The 21,452-nt window shown below is 42.7% G+C and overlaps 1 protein-coding gene and 1 non-coding gene across 2 annotated transcripts in view; one reads left to right on the top strand and one right to left on the bottom strand.

Moving 5' to 3' along the window:
* Positions 1-14,073: 14,073 nt before the first annotated feature.
* slc16a1b (solute carrier family 16 member 1b) overlaps positions 14,074-21,452 on the top strand; it is a 100,159-nt gene continuing 92,780 nt past the window's right edge. The window contains exon 1 of the mRNA XM_060932151.1: positions 14,074-14,207. The gene's annotated coding sequence lies outside the window, so the exon portion shown is untranslated. The remainder of the gene's footprint in view (positions 14,208-21,452) is intronic.
* On the bottom strand, positions 18,551-18,623 carry trnar-ccu (transfer RNA arginine (anticodon CCU)). The gene has a single exon. It is a non-coding gene; the product is annotated as a tRNA-Arg (tRNA).

Here is a 21,452-nt window from a genome sequence, read left to right as displayed (position 1 = left end):
TCTCATCTCATTATCTCTAGCCGCTTTTAAAACCATATGCCACTTTTCCTGAAAACATGACACAATCTCTGTAGGTTTGCATGACTAATGTTACATAGTTTGCTAATTAATTAATTCATCTGAAGTAAAATAACATTAGTTCGAATTATGTTCGCGACTCGAATTGATGCTAGTATAACCTGGCATTAGCAAAGAAAACAGGCTAACTTAGTTAAATATTGCCAGTTTGCTGTTTGCAAATTAGCTAAACTTACCCCTTTTTCAAATTAGATGAAGTTTGCCTGTTCTGTGGAATCAAAGAAGATTATATGAGGATGATATGAGGCTTTGCTTACTTGAACATATTAAAATTTTGCTGAGGTAGGGCTGGAGGTGCTTATCCTCAAGTTCCATACTGCAGTCTGGTGGCTTATCCACTTATAGTTGCACATGGATATCTGTCGTGCTAACTTCATTGTGTAGCATGAGAATGTCAATACAGATGATGAACTGGCATGATTCTTGATAGTATTTTTTTACATTGCGAATTGGATGCTAAATTTTACTCATTCAATTGATATACAAGTAAATGTATAGTCATTGGCTGAATGAGAGACCTTCATAACAAGGTCAAGGTGGCTGGTGGCATGGTGGTGTAATGGTTAGCACTGTCGCCTCACAGCAAGAAAGTTCTGGGTTCGAACCTCATGGCCGACAGGGGCCTTTCTTTGTAGAGTTTGCATGTTCTCATGTCTGCATGGGTTTGCTCAGGTTTCCCCCACAGTCCAAAGACATACAGGTTAGGTAAAATACCCAGCCACTGGGTTTGTACAAGACAGTGCATACTTAGTGCCAAGCCCAGATAGACTGGGGAGGGTTGCATCAGGAAAGGCATCTGGTGTAAAACCTTTGCCAAATCAAATATGCAGAACAGATCCACTGTGGTGACCCCAAACATATGGGAGCAGCTGAAAGAAGAAGACTTTATAACAAGGTCAAAATATGTATAAAAAGTATAAACACTTTATATGCCACTATGGTGTCATTGCAGTGGTGTAGTGGTTAGCAGTGTCACCTCCCAGCAATAAGGTTATGGGTTCCTGGTTGACTGGGGCCTTTCAGTGCAGAGTTTTTCATGTTATCCTTGTGTCTGTGTGGGTTTCCTCCGGGTGCTCCAGTTTCCTCCCACAGCCCAAAGACATGTGGATTAGGTCAATTGGCCACTCTATATTGCCCATAGACATGAGTATGAATGGTTGTTTGTCTCTCTGTTAGCCCTGTGATAGATTGGCGACCTGCCCAGGTTGTACCCCACCTCTCACCTGAAGTCAGCTGGGGTTGGATCCAGTTTCCCCTGCAACCCTGATGGATAATGGAATAGTTAATGGACGGAAGGATATACTATTATTGTAAAGTTTTTGGATTGTGCAAATCTTCACATTCTTAACACACTTCCTGTTTCAGCATTTCCTCAACAAGATATACAGATGTGCACCATGTGGCATAAAATGAGACCAAAGCTTTATTTAATTGCATCTTATAATCATATTCTACAAGGCACGTTTTCAAACATATCATGATTCCATAATTCAGTTCCTAACCATATTTTCTTTCAGTAGTTTGCTTTTAGTACGTATCCTCTAGTGTTCCCCTGTACAGAAATACATGCTCATATCCCAAACCTCAATTACTTATTTGCTAGAGCACATTGAGAGAGAGAGAGAGAGAGAGAGAGAGAGAGAGAGAGAGAGAGAGAGAGAGACAGTAAGGAAGAACAAACAGTTACAGAGAGAAGACTAATTTGTTAATGGAGAATTGCATTTAATAATGGTAATTACAACAGTCTGTAATTGTTAGTCTCTAGGTCTCCCAAACCTAAGCTTAAATTAAGCTACTTACGCCCCAAGTGTGTCGGCTCATCTTGGGTTTTTTTTGTTTGGTTGGGTTTTTTTTTAAATATAATGGTCTTTAAGGTTGACAGTGACTTAATCATTAAGGGGCACATGTGTTATTTTCCATGTATATTTAGCTCAGTGGTTAACAAACCAAATCCGAAAGTCACAGGTTAAGCTTCAGTTGTTCAGATAATAACAAAGGTCAAAATTTAAAGTCTGATACATTGACGCATCAACTAGTGAAAAATAAAATGCTTGTCATTCATTGACAACAATCAAATAACCAGAATTCTACAGATAGAATAAAACACCAGTTTCAGCCAGGGATTATACTGGGTTTATATTGCCTTTAGATACTGTGCACAATGATGCCATTGTCCAATGATTTACTTCTATTGCCATAAGGTTTTATGTCCCTTTGCTAGTTATGGATTCCACACCCATCATTAAATTGAATATAATATAATAGTGCAACTGGGCGGCATGGTGGTGTAGTGGTTAGCGCTGTCGCCTCACAGCAAGAAGGTCTGGGTTCGAGCCCCGTGGCCGGCGAGGGCCTTTCTGTGTGGAGTTTGCATGTTCTCCCCGTGTCCGCGTGGGTTTCCTCCGGGTGCTCCGGTTTCCCCCACAGTCCAAAGACATGCAGGTTAGGTTAACTGGTGACTCTAAATTGACCGTAGGTGTGAATGTGAGTGTGAATGGTTGTCTGTGTCTATGTGTCAGCCCTGTGATGACCTGGCGACTTGTCCAGGGTGTACCCCGCCTTTCGCCCGTAGTCAGCTGGGATAGGCTCCAGCTTGCCTGCGACCCTGTAGAACAGGATAAAGCAGCTAGAGATAATGAGATGAGATAATAGTGCAACTTCCATCAGGTACCGGTAACAATGCCCTTGATTACTTTCCTTTACCAAAGCAGCCTTATTGCCTTTGCCACCATTTTCATAAAAACGCTACATGAATACAGATTATAGGCATGATATATGGCAAAAGTATCATATCACAATACATAAAGACATCTTTTTATAATACAAGACATATATTTAGGGCGGCACAGTGGTGTAGTGGTTATCGCTGTCACCTCACAGCAAGAAGGTCCTGGGTTCGAGCCCAGCGGCTGGCAAGGGCCTTTCTGTGTGGAGTTTTCATGTTCTCCCTGTGTCTGCATGGGTTTCCTCCGGGTGCTCCGGTTTCCCCCACAGTCCAAAGACATGCAGTGGTGGCTCTAAATTGACTGCAGGCGTGAATGGTTGTTTGTCTCTGTATCAGCCCTGCGATGACCTGGCGGCTTGTTCAGGGTGTACCCCGCCTCTTGCCCATAGTCAGCTGGGATAGGCTCCAGCTTGTCTGTGACCCTGTAGAACAGGATATGCGGCTACGGATAATGGATGGATGGATGGATGGATGGATGGATGGACAAGTATTTAGATTTTCTAACAAAAACTAAAGTGCCAACAAGACAGCCGTGTTACATAAAAACATTTTATATAACGTTCTAAAATACTCATTCATACAGAAGCAGATTTTTATGTTGAAGGAGTGAGTAACAGTGAATAACAATGGAGTTGGTCAGACAATGCCTACAATAAGATGAGCAGACTCTACTTCCCAAGGAAGCTGAGATCCTTCAACGTGTGCAGCAAGATGTTGGAGATCTTTTATCAGTCTGTTGTGGCCAGTGCGCTTTTCTTTGCAGTGGTTTGTTGCCCCCAGTGGCACAGGGCACATTTCATTGGTCGAGGGAAGCATGGATTCGAATAAATACCTGCAAATTCTGGAAGCAAACATCACACCATCTGTAAAAAAGTTGAAGTTAAAAAGAGGACATGTCCTACAGTAAGACAATGATCCAAAACATACCTCAAAATCTACAATGGAATACCTCAAGAGGCACAAGCTGAAGGTTTTGCCCTGGCCCTCACAGTCCCCTGACCTCAACATCATTGAAAATCTGTGCTCAAAAGAGCAGTGCATGCAAGACAGCCCAAGAAACTTGTAGAACTGGAAGCAAGGACAAATGCATGAAAATCCCCCAGGTAAGAACTGAAAGATTATTAGCTGGCTACAAAAAGTGTTTACAAGCTGTGATACTTGCCATAGGGGGTGTTACTAGGTACGAACCATGCAGGGTGCCCAAACTTTTGCTTCAGGGCCCTTTTCCTTTTTTATCATTGAGAAAATGTAAAAGATGAAAAAAAAAATGCTTTTGCTTAAAATATTAAGGGAATGAGTCATCTTGAACTTTATGCCTTTTGGAGATCATTTCATCTTCAACTTGCTTAACTGTTCACAGTAACAGCAATTTTAACCGGGGTGCCCAAACTTTTGCATACCACGTATATATATCATCTCATTATCTCAGGCTGCTTTATCCTTCTACAGCAGGGGTGGGCAATTATTTTTTCAATGGGGCCACATGAGAAACAGAAAATTTTGTGGAGGGCCGGACCAAAAGGCTGAACTAAATTCTGCATAATATTATTTGTATTTCTTTGTATAAAGCAGTAAATAACATTGTTTTTACAAGCTGCTAAGACTGGTAAGAGTATGGAAAAAACGAGGTTGCCTTACAAAAAATGTCATTTATTCAATCAAATTTCCCAAAACAATGGTTAACAAAATGTGAACGTTTGTACCATTTTTTTTTCAGTCAAATTCACCCCAAAACACAATAAAGACATCACAATATTGTCTTTCTACTCCAAATATCAAGCAAGATACATCATATTATAATAATGATGCCCACATTTGTAGTCTAATCACTTCATTTGGTGTTTTTCAGTTTTTTATTTGTTCAGTGAGAGAAATCTAGTCTCTGTTGGTCTTTAACGAGTGCATCAAAGTCAGGTTGAATGTCTGAGGTGGAGATGCGAAGCACAGCTGACAGATGATCATCGGTGAGAGAGGATCTATACCTGGATTTGTTAAACTTCATCACTGAAAATGTTTGTTCACATTTAGGTAGAGCCAACGGACCACTTGCATGTGACGTCATAGCCGATCCAGATTGTAAACAGACGCCATCTTGTCGGTCAAACCTTTTCCGCCTTCTACTTCTACTTCTGGTTCCACTTCTACTTCTGCTTCTACTTCTACCTTTTCTTCTGGAAAACCCTACTATATACAATTCCAACATCAACTCCACTGAAAATCAATAAAACATAAGACGAGTGGAATCCTGTGTCCGAGTCCTTCCCTTTCAAGTGTGGGAAACCCATGATGCTCACATACACTTGACAGTAGGCTGCCACGGGACCCTGACAGGCGTGCAAAATGGATTGCTGCTATCAGGTATACCATATATACAGTAATAGTGATAGACTACTGATACTTGATCTAACTGATAATATAAAATATTCAACCATAATAGTGGATATGGCGGCGCATGATGGGGATGCTGCGGCTACAAGCTCTCCCTACCTGTGCACGTTTATGTTTTTTGTGTGTATTTTTGCATGTTGTTCGTCTGTACCAGACTTGAATATCCACTACAACCGTATGGACTTACTGGACATTGGTTTCCAGCAGAAAATGACGGTTTGTAGCGATTTCCATCGCATGCACAACATTCCGGATGAGATAGCGAGACCAGCGGGGTCTCCGTGAATTGTTATCGGGTCTGGCAGGTGAAGAAGGCGGCGTCGGGAGAGATAGCAAAAGCGAGGCTGCAGAGCCGGCCTGTTGACTAAGCTCAGAAAACAGCCACTCAAACCTCCACTGCCAAGCCTCTACCTCTCCAACGCCAGGTCCATGGTAAACAAGACGGACGATTTGGAATTACAGCTGGAATTACCTTATTCTATTCTATTATCGGCTGGTCAGTGCTATACTAGATACTACTGATATATCTAGTATCAGTACCAGTACTCAATACTTACAGTAGGGCAAAAAAGTATTTAGTCAGCCACCAATTGTGCAAGTTCTCCCACTTAAAAAGATGAGAGGCCTGTAATTTTCATCATAGGTACACTTCAACTATGAGAGACAGAATGGGGGGAAAGAATCCAGGAAATCACATTGTAGGATTTTTAATGAATTAATTGGTAAATTCCTCTGTAAAATAAGTATTTGGTCACCTACAAACAAGCAAGATTACTGGCTCTCACAGACCTGTAACTTCTTCTTTAAGAGGCTCCTCTGTCCTCCACTCGTTACCTGTATTAATGGCACCTGTTTGAACTCATTATCAGTATAAAAGACACCTGTCCACAACCTCAAACAGTCACACTCCAAACTCCACTATGGCCAAGACCAAAGAGCTGTCAGAGGACACCAGAAACAAAATTGTAGACCTGCACCAGGCTGGAAAGACTGAATCTGCAATAGGTAAAGCAGCTTGGTATGAAGAAATTAACTGTGGGAGCAATTATTAGAAAATGGAAGACATACAAGACCACTGATAATCTCCCTCGATCTGGGGCTCCACGCAAGAGCTCACCCCGTGGGGTCAAAATGATCACAAGAACGGTGAGCAAAAATCCCAGAACCACATGGGGGGGACCTAGTGAATGACCTGCAGAGAGCTGGGACCAAAGTAACAAAGGCTACCATCAGTAACACACTACGCCGCGAGGGACTCAAGTCCTGCAGTGCCAGATGTGTCCCCCTGCTTAAGCCAGTACATGTCCAGGCCTGTCTGAAGTTTGCTAGAGAGCATTTGGATGATCCAGAAGAGGATTGGGAGAATGTCATATGGTCAGATGAAACCAAAATAGAACTTTTTGGTAAAAACTCAACTTGTCGTGTTTAGAGGAGAAAGAATGCTGAGTTGCATCCAAAGAACACCATACCTACTGTGAAGCATGGGGGTGGAAACATCATGCTTTGGGGCTGTTTTTCTGCAAAGGGACCAGGACGACTGATCCGTGTAAAGGAAAGAATGAATGGGGCCATGTATCGTGAGATTTTGAGTGAAAACCTCCTTCCATCAGCAAGGGCATTGAAGATGAAACGTGATTGGGTCTTTCAGCGTGACAATGATCCCAAACACACCGCCCGGGCAACGAAGGAGTGGCTTCGTAAGAAGCATTTCAAGGTCCTGGAGTGGCCTAGCCAGTCTCCAGATCTCAACCCCATAGAAAATCTTTGGAGGGAGTTGAAAGTCCGTGTTGCCCAGTGACAGCCCCAAAACATCACTGCTCTAGAGGAGATCTGCATGGAGGAATGGGCCAAAATACCAGCAACAGTGTGTGAAAACCTTGTAAAGACTTACAGAAAACGTTTGACCTCTGTCATTGCCAACAAAGGGTATATAACAAAGTATTGAGATGAACTTTTGTTATTGACCAAATACTTATTTTCTACCATCATTTGCAAATAAATTCTTTAAAAATCAGACAATGTGGTTTTCTGGATTTTTTTTCTCATTTTCTCTCTCATAGTTGAGGTATGCCTATGATGAAAATTACAGGCCTCTCTCATCTATTTAAGTGGGAGAACTTGCACAATTGGTGACTGACTAAATACTTTTTTGCCCCACTGTAAGTGACTTACCCGTCCAATGAGGATTGTTATTTTCTTTTTTACAAGATGCCACATCTGAGTCGCTGACAAATCCTGAATTTCTGTAAAGATAACTGTCCAGAGATTTATAAGCACGCAGTGCTTCACCACTGAACAGTGAGGGAAAGTTAATGAGGTAATTATACACATCTGGGTATTCCACCTCTGGCAGTTCAATATCCACTGACACGGTCGTGAAAACTACGTCCAATAATCGATAAGGGTCACTAATCTGTAGATCGTTTATTTTAGACATATATCTAGTTATCTGTTCATTAGAAAAATGAGCCGTGTAGTCCGTCGGTTGAAATTGATCCATTTTGTACACGAGTGCAGCAGTATTCAGCTGTGTTGTTGTCTGACAAGATGGCGGCTGTTTACATTCTGGTCACGTGACTGCAAGAGGTCTATACTTAGCAGTCCATGTTTTGTTGAAAGCCCTGCATTCGGCATCTACCTTTCTTCTTTTTGCGGACATTTTGGGGGCTAAAGTCTTCTTGTGACCTACTCGCAACAACGTCGATTCGGTGTAGGTACCAGCTCTACAGATCGGCTCAGGCTCCGGCGCCTGCTGGTGACGTCACACTATGTGATTGGCTGGACCGTTTGAAGGATGACATACAAGTTTGTGGTTGGTCTGGACAAATTACGGAAGTAGTTATCACGGGATTAGGTTTCGTGGGATTTAATGTCATGTTCATGTCGCGCGCACTGCGTTTTTGTTGAACACAACCAAAATAAAAGCAATGCACATTCAGTCCATGCATGAGGTAAAATTAGAAAATCCGTTTATTTTGTAATTTCTTTTTTTTTTTTTTTTTTTTATTTGCTAACAAATACAAACAAATACAAAGTAAAAAGGACAGAATGAAACAAATCAATACATACACATGACACACAACAGAAGCACTGACGTAACTAACAACAATTTCAAAGGCTGGACAATACTACTAATATGTTAACAAAGAGATGTAACAGAACACATGGAGACAAATTCGACAAAGATAAACAAGAGCTATATTGCTGTATAGAGGAGGATGGGTGGGGTTGATTAGGGGTAATGAATGTGCATATGAGATAGAGGAGGGTAGGTGGGGGAGATTTGGAGGGGTGTTGGGCCTTGAATTATGGGTGGAGGGACAGTGTGTATATGTTGGGGGGGAGCGGGATATGTGAAAGTAAGCACGTGTGTGTGTGTGTGTGTGTGTGTGTGTGTGTGTGTGTGTGTATAAGCAGTGCTGGTCTGTGTCGGGCCATGGAGAAGGAAACTGGATCATAATGAAGGAGAGAGGGGGAGGGGGAGTATTATTTTATTTGCTAATCATTTGTGTTAGTAAATTTTTTATAGATAGAAATTCTAAAAATAATAGTTATTTAATAGTTAATTATGATGACTACCTGAGCACCTGTTATGGCTATGGTGCCAGCCCCCCCTGCCCAAGCTGATTCATGATGGGACAACAGAGGGGAGGGGGAGGTACTGCATGAGGCAGGGCTCCGGGCCCTGACGCCCCATGCACCGACACCAGCCCCCCATAGCCTCCGCACAACACGCCCTACCTATCCTATATATGACTGTATATGACAAGAATGTGTGCCTTCTCTAAAATGTACTGCATTAAAAGAAGAGATGTATTTGCATTAAAAGAGGCAAGGAGTGCAGCGAAGCACCTGCAGAGGTTTCCCACATGCACTCCTCCCCTGCCCTAGTCTATCATGTTGTTCTTATTGCAGGTGTACAAATGGTGTGTGCTTCCTAATGTGTAGAGCATTTAAAAGAGGATAAGGCGCGCTGTGCAATACCAAGAGTAGGCAGGTATCAGAGTGCATGCGTGGGGTGGGCGGGGCGCCGAGAAAACCTCGGGACCCTGACCCGGAGGGGAACCCTGACCCATCAACCCTCCCAATGGCACCAACCAACGCCAGTCCCACCTGACAACCAGACAGGATGGGGCCGACCACGCCATCCCAGAAGCCCAGGTATAACAAGAGTAGATGAAGTGGGGGAGGGAAGATGGTAGCAGAGGGAGGGAGGGAGTGGTGGGAAAAATTAATAAATGATGTACATAAACAAACAGAGATAAGAGATTCCAGCTTCCATCCTCCCTTCCCTAATATGTATGGCTAAGTATTAACGATTATGGAAGGATATTTGAGTGTGGCGTTGGGACTGGATCTCAGGCACAGAGGGCCAGGTCAAGTCTGTAAAAAGGTGAGGTAAGATGACCAAGGGGAGTGTGTATTCTGAGTGTGGAGTAAGTTGGGAGAGGTATGATTGTCCAATGATATATAATCTGCTAGCAGGTTTTTCCAATGGGTAATGTGGATTGAGTTCTTTGAGTTCCAGTTCATGAGGATTGTTTTCTTGGCGACAGTTAGTGCTACCAGAAGAAATTTATTGTCTGTGGTGTTAAGGTTGGTTGAAGATGTATCTCCTAGTATGCAATTTCCTAGTTTGTAATTTCTAATTAACCTTGCGCGGGCCGGTCAGAATGAACCAAAGGGCCGGATGCGGCCCGTGGGCTGTAAAACGCCCAGGTCTGTTCTACAGGGTCACAGGCAAGCTGGAGCCTATCCCAGCTGACTACGGGCGAAAGGCGGGGTACACCCTGGACAAGTCGCCAGATCATCACAGGGCTAACACATAGACACAGACAACCATTCACACTCACATTCACACCTACGGTCAATTTAGAGTCACCAGTTAACCTAACCTGCATGTCTTTGGACTGTGGGGGAAACCGGAGCACCCGGAGGAAACCCACGCGGACACGGGGAGAACATGCAAACTCCACACAGAAAGGCCCTCGCCGGCCACAGGGCTCGAACCCAGACCTTCTTGCTGTGAGGCGACAGTGCTAACCACTACACTATATATATATATATATATATATATATATATATATATATATATATATATATATATATATAATGAGTGATTCCACGCTTATGGGTACTGAAATGGGGACATGAACTTCATCTCATCTCATCTCATTATCTCTAGCCGCGTTATCCTTCTACAGGGTCGCAGGCAAGCTGGAGCCTATCCCAGCTGACTACGGGCGAAAGGCAGGGTACACCCTGGACAAGTCGCCAGATCATCACAGGGCTAACACATAGACACAGACAACCATTCACACTCACATTCACACCTACGGTCAATTTAGAGTCACCAGTTAACCTAACCTGCATGTCTTTGGACTGTGGGGGAAACCGGAGCACCCAGAGGAAACCCACGCGGACACGGGGAGAACATGCAAACTCCACACAGAAAGGCCCTCGCCGGCCACAGGGCTCGAACCCAGACCTTCTTGCTGTGAGGCGACAGTGCCAACCACTACACCATATATATATATATATATATATATATATATATATATATATATATATATATAATGAGTGATTCCACGCTTATGGGGACATGAACTTATTTTTAAAAATTCACCTAAAACCATTTATTTTTTTTACCATCAGGTCACAAAACATGTAGTCTTTAATGAATGATATGTTAAAAGATAACTTTAATTTTCTGAGATGTAATAAAAACACATTTATATGCCAAAGTCAGAACGTAACAGAAGTGTTGTGGACATATATATTCTCAATTTTAACAATGTAGAATTACTTTTTGAAACATAGGAAGGTGATGTTTTAGCAAATATAATTAATAAACATGTGTAGTAGAATAAACATACACATTCTTTCAATAAGATTAACATGGTATATAGCTAGATTGTAATTAATTTGTAACAGACGCGAAATGGACAATCGTAACAGAAGTAATGTAACAGACATCATTTTGGAACTCATAGGCTTGACTTTGGCATATAAATATGTTTTTATTACATCTCAGAAAATTAAAGTTATCTTTTAACATATCATTCATTAAAGATTACATGTTTTGTGACCTGATGGTAAAAAAAGAAATGGTTTTAGGTGAATAAGTTCATGTCCCCATTTCAGTACCCATAAGCGTGGAATCACTCATATATATATATATATATATATATATATATATATATATATATATATATATATATATATTGTATAGTCAGCTTGTTCTTGGGAGCTTTTTTTATTCTATTTTATGTTGTACATTGTGTGTTTTTCTTTTCACGTCTGATAACTTGCTGCTGCAACAAAACAATTTCCCATCTTGGGATCAATGAAGTAAATCAATCAATCAATCAATCAATCAATCTATCTATCTATCTATCTATCTATCTATCTATCTATCTATCTATCTATCTATCTATCTATCCTATAAGAAAATTGCATCATGACAAATAATTGTGATATCATTACAACTTATCATATTGTCCACCTCACAGCAATACTGAGTTTGGATTACTGTCTGTGCAGTGTTTTGCATGTTCTACATCGGTTTCCTCCTGCTTCTACAAATTCCATCTACCTCCCAAAAACAGGCTGTCGGTGGATTGGCTATGCTAAATTTCCCCGAGATGTAAATGTGTGTGCGTGGTGCTCTGCGATGGACTGGCATCCCATCCAGGGTGTACTCCTGTCTCAGGCCCAGTGTCCGGATCCACCGTGAACTTGACCAGGATAACCAGGACTTGTTAACTGAAGATGAATAAATCATCATGTTGCCCATCTTACTATAAATAGCTGAATGAATGTGCAGACATTCAGTGCTGCTTTGCCCACAAGTAATATGTCCATATAAATGTATAATGTTTTAACCATAAAACAAACTCCGTACACCCTCTGAACATAATCAATAACTATTCAAATATCAGGCTGACACCTGTACACCTGCACGTTCATGCCGTTATCTGATCAGCCAATCAAGTGGTAGCAGCACAATGCAAAAAATCATGCAGGTACACAAGTCAAGAGTTTCAGATAATGTTCACATCAAACATCAGAATGAAGAAAAAGTGTGATCTCTGTGACCTCTGACCTCTCTTATCAACAAGGCATTGCCACCCACAGAACTGTCACTCACTCAATATTTTTTTGTTTGTTTCTCACACCATTCTCTGTAAACTCTTGATACTATTGTGTGTGAAAATCCCAGGAGATCAGCAGTTTCTGAAATACTCAAACCAGCCCAGCTGGCACCAACACTCATGCCACAGTTAAAGTCACACAGATTACACTTTTGCTTCATTCTGATGTCAAGAACTGAAGCTCTGCATGCACTGACTTGCATCTGCATGACTGTATGCATTATGACTGTATGCATTATGACTGTATGCATTATGTTGCATCATCACATGATTGGTTGATTGAGTAATTACAAAAATGAGCAGGTGTACAGGTGTTCTGAGTAGTGCCTAAAAGCCGAGCTCCTGATGAGTGTATGAGCAAAATATATACAAGGGCCTTATACAATACTCAATACAATACTTATACAGTACTCAACCTTAATATTATTATAGCATATAAACCATCGAATTGTGTCATGTAGTGTATTTTGTGTCAAAAAATTGCAGTATTGTCTTGTGACAGTGATACCAATAATGAGATACACATCACAGTTATGAAGACATATTTATTCCTTTCTTTGACACAGCATGCCATGCGCCAGAAACAACACCACGACATTTATTATGGTGTGACTCTGCTTGGTAATACAAGACCCCTACTTTGAGATATACCCCCACTTTGAGATCCGCTGCATTAGGGTGAACATGCTGCTATAATCTTAAAATTATTAAACAGAGAGATTGAACAGGGTGGCACGGTGGTGTAATTGTTAGCGCTGTCACCTCACAGCAAGAAGGTCCTGGGTTCGAGCCCAGTGGCCGACGAGGGCCTTTCTGTGTGGAGTTTGCATGTTCTCCCCGTGTCTGTGTGGGTTTCCCCTCCAGTCCAAAGACATGCAGGTTAGGTTAATTGGTGACTCTAAATTGACCGTAAGTGTGAGTGTGAATGGTTGTCTGTGTCTATGTGTCAGCCCTGTGATGACCTGGCGACTTGTCCAGGGTGTACCCCGCCTTTCGCCCGTAGTCAGCTGGGATAGCTTGCCCGCGACCCTGTAGAACAGGATAAACAGCTACAGATAATGGATGGATGGATGGATGGATGTCTCATCTCATCTCATTATCTCTAGCCGCTTTATCCTGTTCTATAGGGTCGCAGGCAAGCTGTAGCCTATCCCAGCTGGTTGTCACAGACAACCATTCACACCTACGGTCAATTTAGAGTCACCAGTTAACCTAACCTGCATGTCTTTGGACTGTGGGGGAAACCAGAGCACCCGGAGGAAACCCACGCGGACACGGGGAGAACATGCAAACTCCACACAGAAAGGCCCTCGCTGGCCACGGGGCTCGAACCCGGACCTTCTTGCTGTGAGGCGACAGCGCTAACCACTACACCACCGTGCCACCATGGAGCTTTGTATTCCTAAACTTTTCACCTCCAACATGGTCAACAGGTGGCACGGTGGTGTAGTGGTTAGCGCTGTCGCCTCACAGCAAGAAGGTCCGGGTTCGAGCCCCGTGGCCGAGTGTGAATGGTTGCCTGTGACAGCCAGCTGGGATAGACTCCAGCTTGCCTGCGACCCTGTAGAACAGGATAAAGCGGCTAGAGATAATGAGATGAGATTGGACAACACATTAAAAAAAAAACAAACAAACAAGAGAATAAATAAAAAGGTTTAATAAAGAAACCGGCTGCTGTAATTGGATACGTAACCAAAGAGGCGCGCATGCGCACAAGCCAATCTTGTAGTGTGGCAAGGACAAACTTGGCTCCTGCATACCCATGTACACAGCCACTGGGGGAGAGAGCACACGCGGTCTGTCGGGGCTCAGATGAACTTCTTCAGGTTACAGTGACTCAGGGAAAAGAAAAATAAAAGCACGTAAGTAAGATTCATAGCTGTGAAACGTATGGTTTATTTTAATGAGCTTATTCGCTGACAAAGTTAGTTAGCTTTAGCTCTCAGCATCCCTCGCGTCTTCCTTGTCCGGTCTGTGCAGCGGGTATGAATGGGTTTAGAGTTTTCTCTTCATTTTTATCAGATTTAACCCTTTAGCTCTGTGTCTGGGCGGTTTTTTAATTTAACCGGTGATAAAATATACCCCTTATCGTTCCTTTTAAATGCCATAATACGCACGCATGTCGGTATGTGTCCTAATTAGCCATCATTCAGGGTCATGTGGTTTGTGTTGGTAGCTAGCTGGGTTAGCAGCGTGGCTAATCTCTGGTCTGTGTGGAACTGAGTGAATGTTAATGGAGTTAAACGGACCGGTGGGAATTAAATTCGCCCGCGAGACCCTTCTCCTCCTCCTCCTCTCCTCCTCCTCTTCTCCTCTTCTTCTCCTCTGTGGTGTCATGTGCGGCTCACGTGCTCCTCCTGAGCTGTGTTCATGATGACGAAGTTTTGAAGAATTAAAATGGGCTCGGTTTATATCCTCACTCACTGTTTCCTCTAACTTTGCTGTGACACAGTGAACTTTAATCTGTCCTCTATTTCTCTTCAGTGAGTGAAGCGACTGATGCAACATTGCATTTCCTTTTCACTGCCTTCAGCTCGAGAATGAGCCCATCATCTGTTTTTTTTTTTTTCTCATTTGAAGAAGAAGAAACCTTTATTTGTCACATGCACAGTGAAATTCATCCTCTGCATTTAACTCATCTGAAGCAGTGAACACACCCGAGCGCCCGGGGAGCAGTCAGGGGTCAGGTACCTCGCTCAAGGGCACCTCAGCCCAAAGCCGCCCCACATCAACCTAACCTTTGGATCGTGGAGGAAACCCACGCAGACACGGGGAGAATGTGCAAAATCTGCACAGAAAGGCCCTCACCGGCTGCTGGGTTCTTGCTGTGAGGCGACCGTGCTGCCCATGGTTGACCTTTTTATCTCCAAAAGCAACTTGCGTTTGAGACCAGGATTGAGGCATGAAGCGTGCTGACGTGATTTTAAGTGATCAACTAAAAATTGAGGGTTTTGCTCAATATGGTGATGCTGGGATTTAAACTCTTAACCTTCCACTTCCACTACTTTTACCACTGAGTCAGCATTTTAGGTGATCCTGTCAACTGAGACTGCAATAACGAGAAATCCTTGAATGGAGTCGAACATGAAACACAACACATCTTGCGCTCCCTGAGGTGGATTTTAAGAAAGAAAGAAAGAAAGCACAACTTTATTTATCGCACACTTGTGAAATTCCTCTCTGCATTTAACCCATCTGCAGCAGTGAGCGTGCACACATACCCAGAGCAGTTGGGAGTTGGATGCCTTGCTCAAGGGCACCTCAGCCCAAGGCCATCCCATATTAACCTAACCGCATGTTTTTGGACTGTGGGGGGAAACCGGAGCAACCACACGCAGACACGGGGAGAACATGCAAACTCCACACAGAAAGACCCTCGTTGGTTGCTGGGCTCGACCCCAGAACCTTCTTGCTGTGCGGCTCACGTGCTCCTCCTGAGCTGTGTTCATGATGAAGTTTAGAAGAATTAAAATGGGCTCGGTTTATATCCTCACTCCTTGTTTAACTTTGCTGTGACACAGTGAACTTTAATCTGTCCTCTATTTCTCTTCAGTGAGTGAAGCGACTGATGCAACATTACATTTCCTTTTCACTGCCTTCAGCTCGAGAATGAGCCCATCATCTGTTTTTTTTTTTTTTCTCATTTGAAGAAGAAACCTTTGTCACATGCACAGTGAAATTCATCCTCTGCATTTAACTCATCTGAAGCAGTGAACACACAGAGCAGTGGGCAGCCACACCCGAGCGCCCGGGGAGCAGTCAGGGGTCAGGTACCTCGCTCAAGGGCACCTCAGCCCAAAGCCGCCCCACATCAACCTAACCTTTGGATCGTGGAGGAAACCCACGCAGACACGGGGAGAATGTGCAAAATCTGCACAGAAAGGCCCTCACCGGCTGCTGGGTTCAAACCCGGAACCTTCTTGCTGTGAGGCGACCGTGCTGCCCATGGTTGACCTTTTTATCTCCAAAAGCAACTTGCGTTTGAGACCAGGATTGAGGCATGAAGCGTGCTGACGTGATTTTAAGTGATCAACTAAAAATTGAGGGTTTTGCTCAATATGGTGATGCTGGGATTTAAACTCTTAACCTTCCACTTCCACTACTTTTACCACTGAGTCAGCATTTTAGGTGATCCTGTCAACTGAGACTGCAATAACGAGAAATCCTTGAATGGAGTCGAACATGAAACACAACACATCTTGCGCTCCCTGAGGTGGATTTTAAGAAAGAAAGAAAGCGCAACTTTATTTATCGCGCACTGGCAGGGGCTTCAAAGTTTGGGAGAATAGCAGGGTACAAATAATTTACAGCAGGGTGCAAAATGGTAAAATGTCTGCCAGCAGCAGACATAATGCACGCAAAGCGTGCAGGGATGGATGGATGGATGGATGGATAGATAGATGCAAGTGTGAATTTTTCATGGGGCGGGATGGTTTGGAACAGGCCATCTAAAATTGGGATAACATTTACCCGGGACGGGTATTTGAGGCGGGTCGTCTAGCTTAAGCTTGATTAGCGTTGTTACGCACGCCAGTGTTTCCCACAGAAATTTTGGAGACTATGGGGGCAAGCCATGCGGGGGAGGTGTTGTTTAAAATTGAGTATGTTAAATATTATTACTGAAAAACTATTGATTAAAAAAACAGACACTAAGAAATGGTCCTATAAACAACTTTACCAATATAAAAGATTACCAGGACTACAAAAATGCAGAATAGGCTTTACTTATCCAAATGCACCTGTTGGTTCAAAAGTTAAAGTGCAGAGAACCTCACAGCACAACATGAAGTTACCTTAAAATATAATATAAATGCCTCAGCTTTCATGTAAGAAAAAAAACCTATTAATACTAGTACTGTGTGCAGGCAGTCTCTCCTGAAGACTAAATTAAACCCATCTCATCTCATTATCTCTAGCCGCTTTATCCTGTTCTACAGGGTCGCAGGCAAGCTGGAGCCTATCCCAGCTGACTACGGGCGAAAGGCGGGGTACACCCTGGACAAGTCGCCAGGTCATCACAGGGCTGACACATAGACACAGACAACCATTCACACTCACATTCACACCTACGGTCAATTTAGAGTCACCAGTTAACCTAACCTGCATGTCTTTGGATTGTGGGGGAAACCGGAGCACCCGGAGGAAACCCACGCGGACACGGGGAGAACATGCAAACTCCGCACAGAAAGGCCCTCACCGGCCACGGGGCTCGAACCCGGACCTTCTTGCTGTGAGGCGACAGCGCTAACCACTACACCACCGTGCCGCCACTAAATTAAACAATAATTATAAACTAATAAAATAAATGGTTCAGGCTTCATAGAAGAAAAAAACAATTTGAACAGAATCTCACAGTATGATGCTGAAGCTGCCTAAACAATGGAAAATAAAATACCATTTTGGCAAAAACGTTGGCATCCATTAATTTCTTGTATTAAGTAAAAAAATATGTTGCCAGATACTGCTGACGTTTTACAGCCCAAAATATGTTCAAAACCCGCCAAAATGCACTTAAAACTGCCCAAATTGGGAGGGAAAACACGCAATCTGGCAACACATGGCAGTAATGGCTGCACTCATGTCGAGGATATAAACACAATCTGGCAACACATGGCAGTAATGGCTGCACTCATGTCGAGGATGTAAACACATGACATAGTGGATGTAATTTACGTTCACAACTTTTTTTGCTGTCAGAAATATTTAATATTAAATTTTGTGACTCGACTGACAATAGCCGGCGGCATAACAAGCCATAGCCGGCGATTTGCCGTCGGTGACCGGCTACTTTTGAGACCGCTGCACTTGTGAAATTCCTCTTTGCATTTAACCCACCTGAAGCAGTGAGTGCACACATACATACCCAGAGCAGTGGGCAGCCATGCTAACAGCACCCGGGGAGCAGTTGGGAGTTAGGTGCCTTGCTCAAGGTCACCTCAGCCCAAGGCCGTCCCATATTAACCTAATCGCATGTCTTTGGACTGTGGTGGAAACCCATGCAGACATGGGGAGAACATGCAAACTCCACACAGAAAGGCCCTCGTCAGCTGCTGGGCTCGACCACAGAACTTTCTTGCTGTGAGGCGACCGTGCTAACCACTTGCACCACTGTGCCACCCAAAATACCACCAACTAGCAGAGGATGGTTTTGATCCATCAGCTTCTGAGCTCAGCATGCTCCCGCTGCGCCAATCTACTAACCTCGTACCCCAGATGGGACTCGAGCCCACGGTCTCTGGCTTAGGAGGCCAGCGCCTTATCCATTAGGCCACTGGAGCTCTTTGTCAACTTTAAACTTGTTTGCATTTTATATATTGTATCTTTCTCTAGCACCTGTCTCTAACCCATCCAGGTAGAATTTCCATCCTCATGATGCCCAAAACAACCAGCAGGGTGTTGGAGCCATTTCTTGATCCAGTCACAGGGGGTCAGCGACACAATAGTTCAAGTTCAAAGTGTTTGTCATATGCACAGTAAGGACATGTCGTCTTGCACATTGAAATTCTTGGTTTGCTGTCCACCGTGAATGCCAATTACAAATAAGCGGAAGAAATAATACAAAGTAAAGGCAATACAGTGCAAAATAAAAGCAAAAAAGACCCAGTATAGTACAAAATAAAGGTAAATGTAGTGCAGAATAGGTAGTGTAATACAAAAATAAGACAATGATCAGACATAGCAGCAAAAGGGCAGTAATGTACAAAAAATGTAACCAGATGTAAACAGTCAAGGAAACGAGCAAAAAGAGCAGTAATGTGTAAACAGTCAGACAGTTTACAGGGAGGTAGTCCATGGTTATAGACTCCTGTCAGCTGTTCAGGAGTCTGATGGCGGTGGGAAAGAAAGAGTTCTTTAGTCTGACAGTCTTACATTCTACACTTATGCACCTCTGGCCTGAGGGTAGAAGTGTGAACAGTCTGTGCTAGTCTAGTGAACATGAGACAATTAGGATTAAGAAATCTCAAGTTGCTGCTATTTCCCAAGACTATTATTACAAGTGTTGTGGGGTCCCTGTCCCATAAGTAGTTGTACACTAGTTAGGTGATGGTTAAAATATAACTCATTGATATTGTTAATAATTTAAAAAAAACATTTGTTTTCAGATTGCTAACGTGCTATCTTAACAAACTTGGTTGAGTTCTTATTTCTCAGTGGTTGGCAAAAAGTATTTTCTACTTGTATAATGTCTTTGCAAAAGTTCTTTCTTGCACTATGCCCCAGTGTAGTTATTCCCACAGCTATAAGATTTCAAATCATTGTGTTTAAGGAAGTGTGGGGCATTATCACTGCAGGCAAAACCAGTGTAGTGTAAAATCTTATGGCATGTATTATAAGTTTTCCTTTGTAAATAACTGCTCGCTTGTGGACGTGGCATGAATACACCCTGCTCTCTTGGTGGATCAGGAAGCAAGCAGAAGCTGCCCTTAAAGCTAATCCAGCTGCAAATAACCTTGCAATGCACAGCAGGTGCAAAGTTCATATGATGTTCAAATTGATTTTAGAAGGGTTAAACAAATAAAGGACATCAGATAGCCCAGATTTTTCCTGTATTCACATGCCTGACTTTTTTTTTTTTAAATTGTATCCTACAGTACCTGATGTCACACACTTTACTCACTGCCATTTTGAACACTGACTAGGAGACTGATTGCATTGTTATTGTGTTTGTGGTTCATTCAGTAGGTTGTTTACACTCACTTATACTGATCAGCTGGCCTAATGCACTTCACTACATGCATACAACAGGGCTTTACTTTAACTTTTTTGCTCACCAGCCACTGTGGCTAGTGGTTTTCCCGAGTCACTAGCCATTCAGCCTTTTCACTAGCCACAATTTTGTTGCCAGGAAATGCGCAGTTTTTTCTTCACCATGATACGTTAAAGTTCGGAAGATGGGCAATTCCATGTAAATGTCAACCTCACCATGCAAAAATAAAGCAACATGTAATACATCAAAACCACTCCCAGAGATATCACCTAGGCCTGTATTTTACAGATGTGAATAAGTTGAACCAATTTGTAACCAACCTAATATGTCACTGTCAGTCTTTCTTTCTTATAATGTAAACCCCAAGCTAAAATCAACTTTGATCATGTACAATTCTATATTATTGCCACAAGCCACAGAAATGTATGCTAAAATCCACAAAACAGCAAAACAATAGCCATCCTAAATATTATTTAAGAACTTTGATAGTTTTAGCTGATATTTAGAGTTTTTCAAAGGGTTATGGTGGTTAAATTGCTGATTTTCTAAACATATGCCATGTCTATTTCAGACGCGTCACATCCATAACGGAATTTCGTCACATCCATAACGCTGACTTTTCCTTCCGAAACTCTGCATGAAATACAAAATATTTTAAACAAAGATTTTTTAATATTCACCTTGGACCCCTCTATCAAACAGATATCTCCATTTCGACATTAGGCTTACAATTTCACAGAGTTTGATAAAAATGTACAGTCACCCAAGAAAAGTGATACTTTTTCTGTCACATCCATAACGCATCTTTTATTGGCATTTTCTGGCATGCCCTAGATGTACTATGGGAATTGTTCTTGTTCTATCACTTCTCCAGTATGGTACAGCCTTAAAATATGCAACACCTGTTTAAATACTGGGAGACAATAAAACATGCACTGGGTCATTTGTTGCCATTTTGAGTTCAAGTGTCACGTCCATAACGCTGGAATTGCTCAGATCTAGATTTAATTATGAATGGCAGCGTATAATGTATCTCTACAGTAGCACTCAAGTATTCAGTGCTGTTAAGGTACATCCCTATATGAAAACATGGAACCAGTTCAGACAAAAATATAAACAGAGTATTCTGTTTATTGAACTCATTCAAGCCCCTTACAATATGAAATATCATATAATATGAAAAATAACATTCAGTACAGGGCGGCACGGTGATGTAATGGTTAGCGCTGTCGCCTCACAGCAAGAAGGTCCGGGTTCGAGCCCCATGGCCGGCGAGGGCCTTTCTGTGCAGAGTTTGCGTGTTCTCCCCGTGTCCGCGTGGGTTTCCTCCGGGTGCTCCGGTTTCCCCCACAGTCCAAAGACATGCAGGTTAGGTTAACTGGTGACTCTGAATTGAGCG

Source organism: Neoarius graeffei, chromosome 10, assembly GCF_027579695.1.
Source record: "Neoarius graeffei isolate fNeoGra1 chromosome 10, fNeoGra1.pri, whole genome shotgun sequence".
NCBI classification, from domain to species: Eukaryota; Metazoa; Chordata; class Actinopteri; order Siluriformes; family Ariidae; genus Neoarius; species Neoarius graeffei.
Note: the sequence above shows the minus strand (reverse complement) of the source record. Positions and strands in the feature narration are given on the sequence as shown.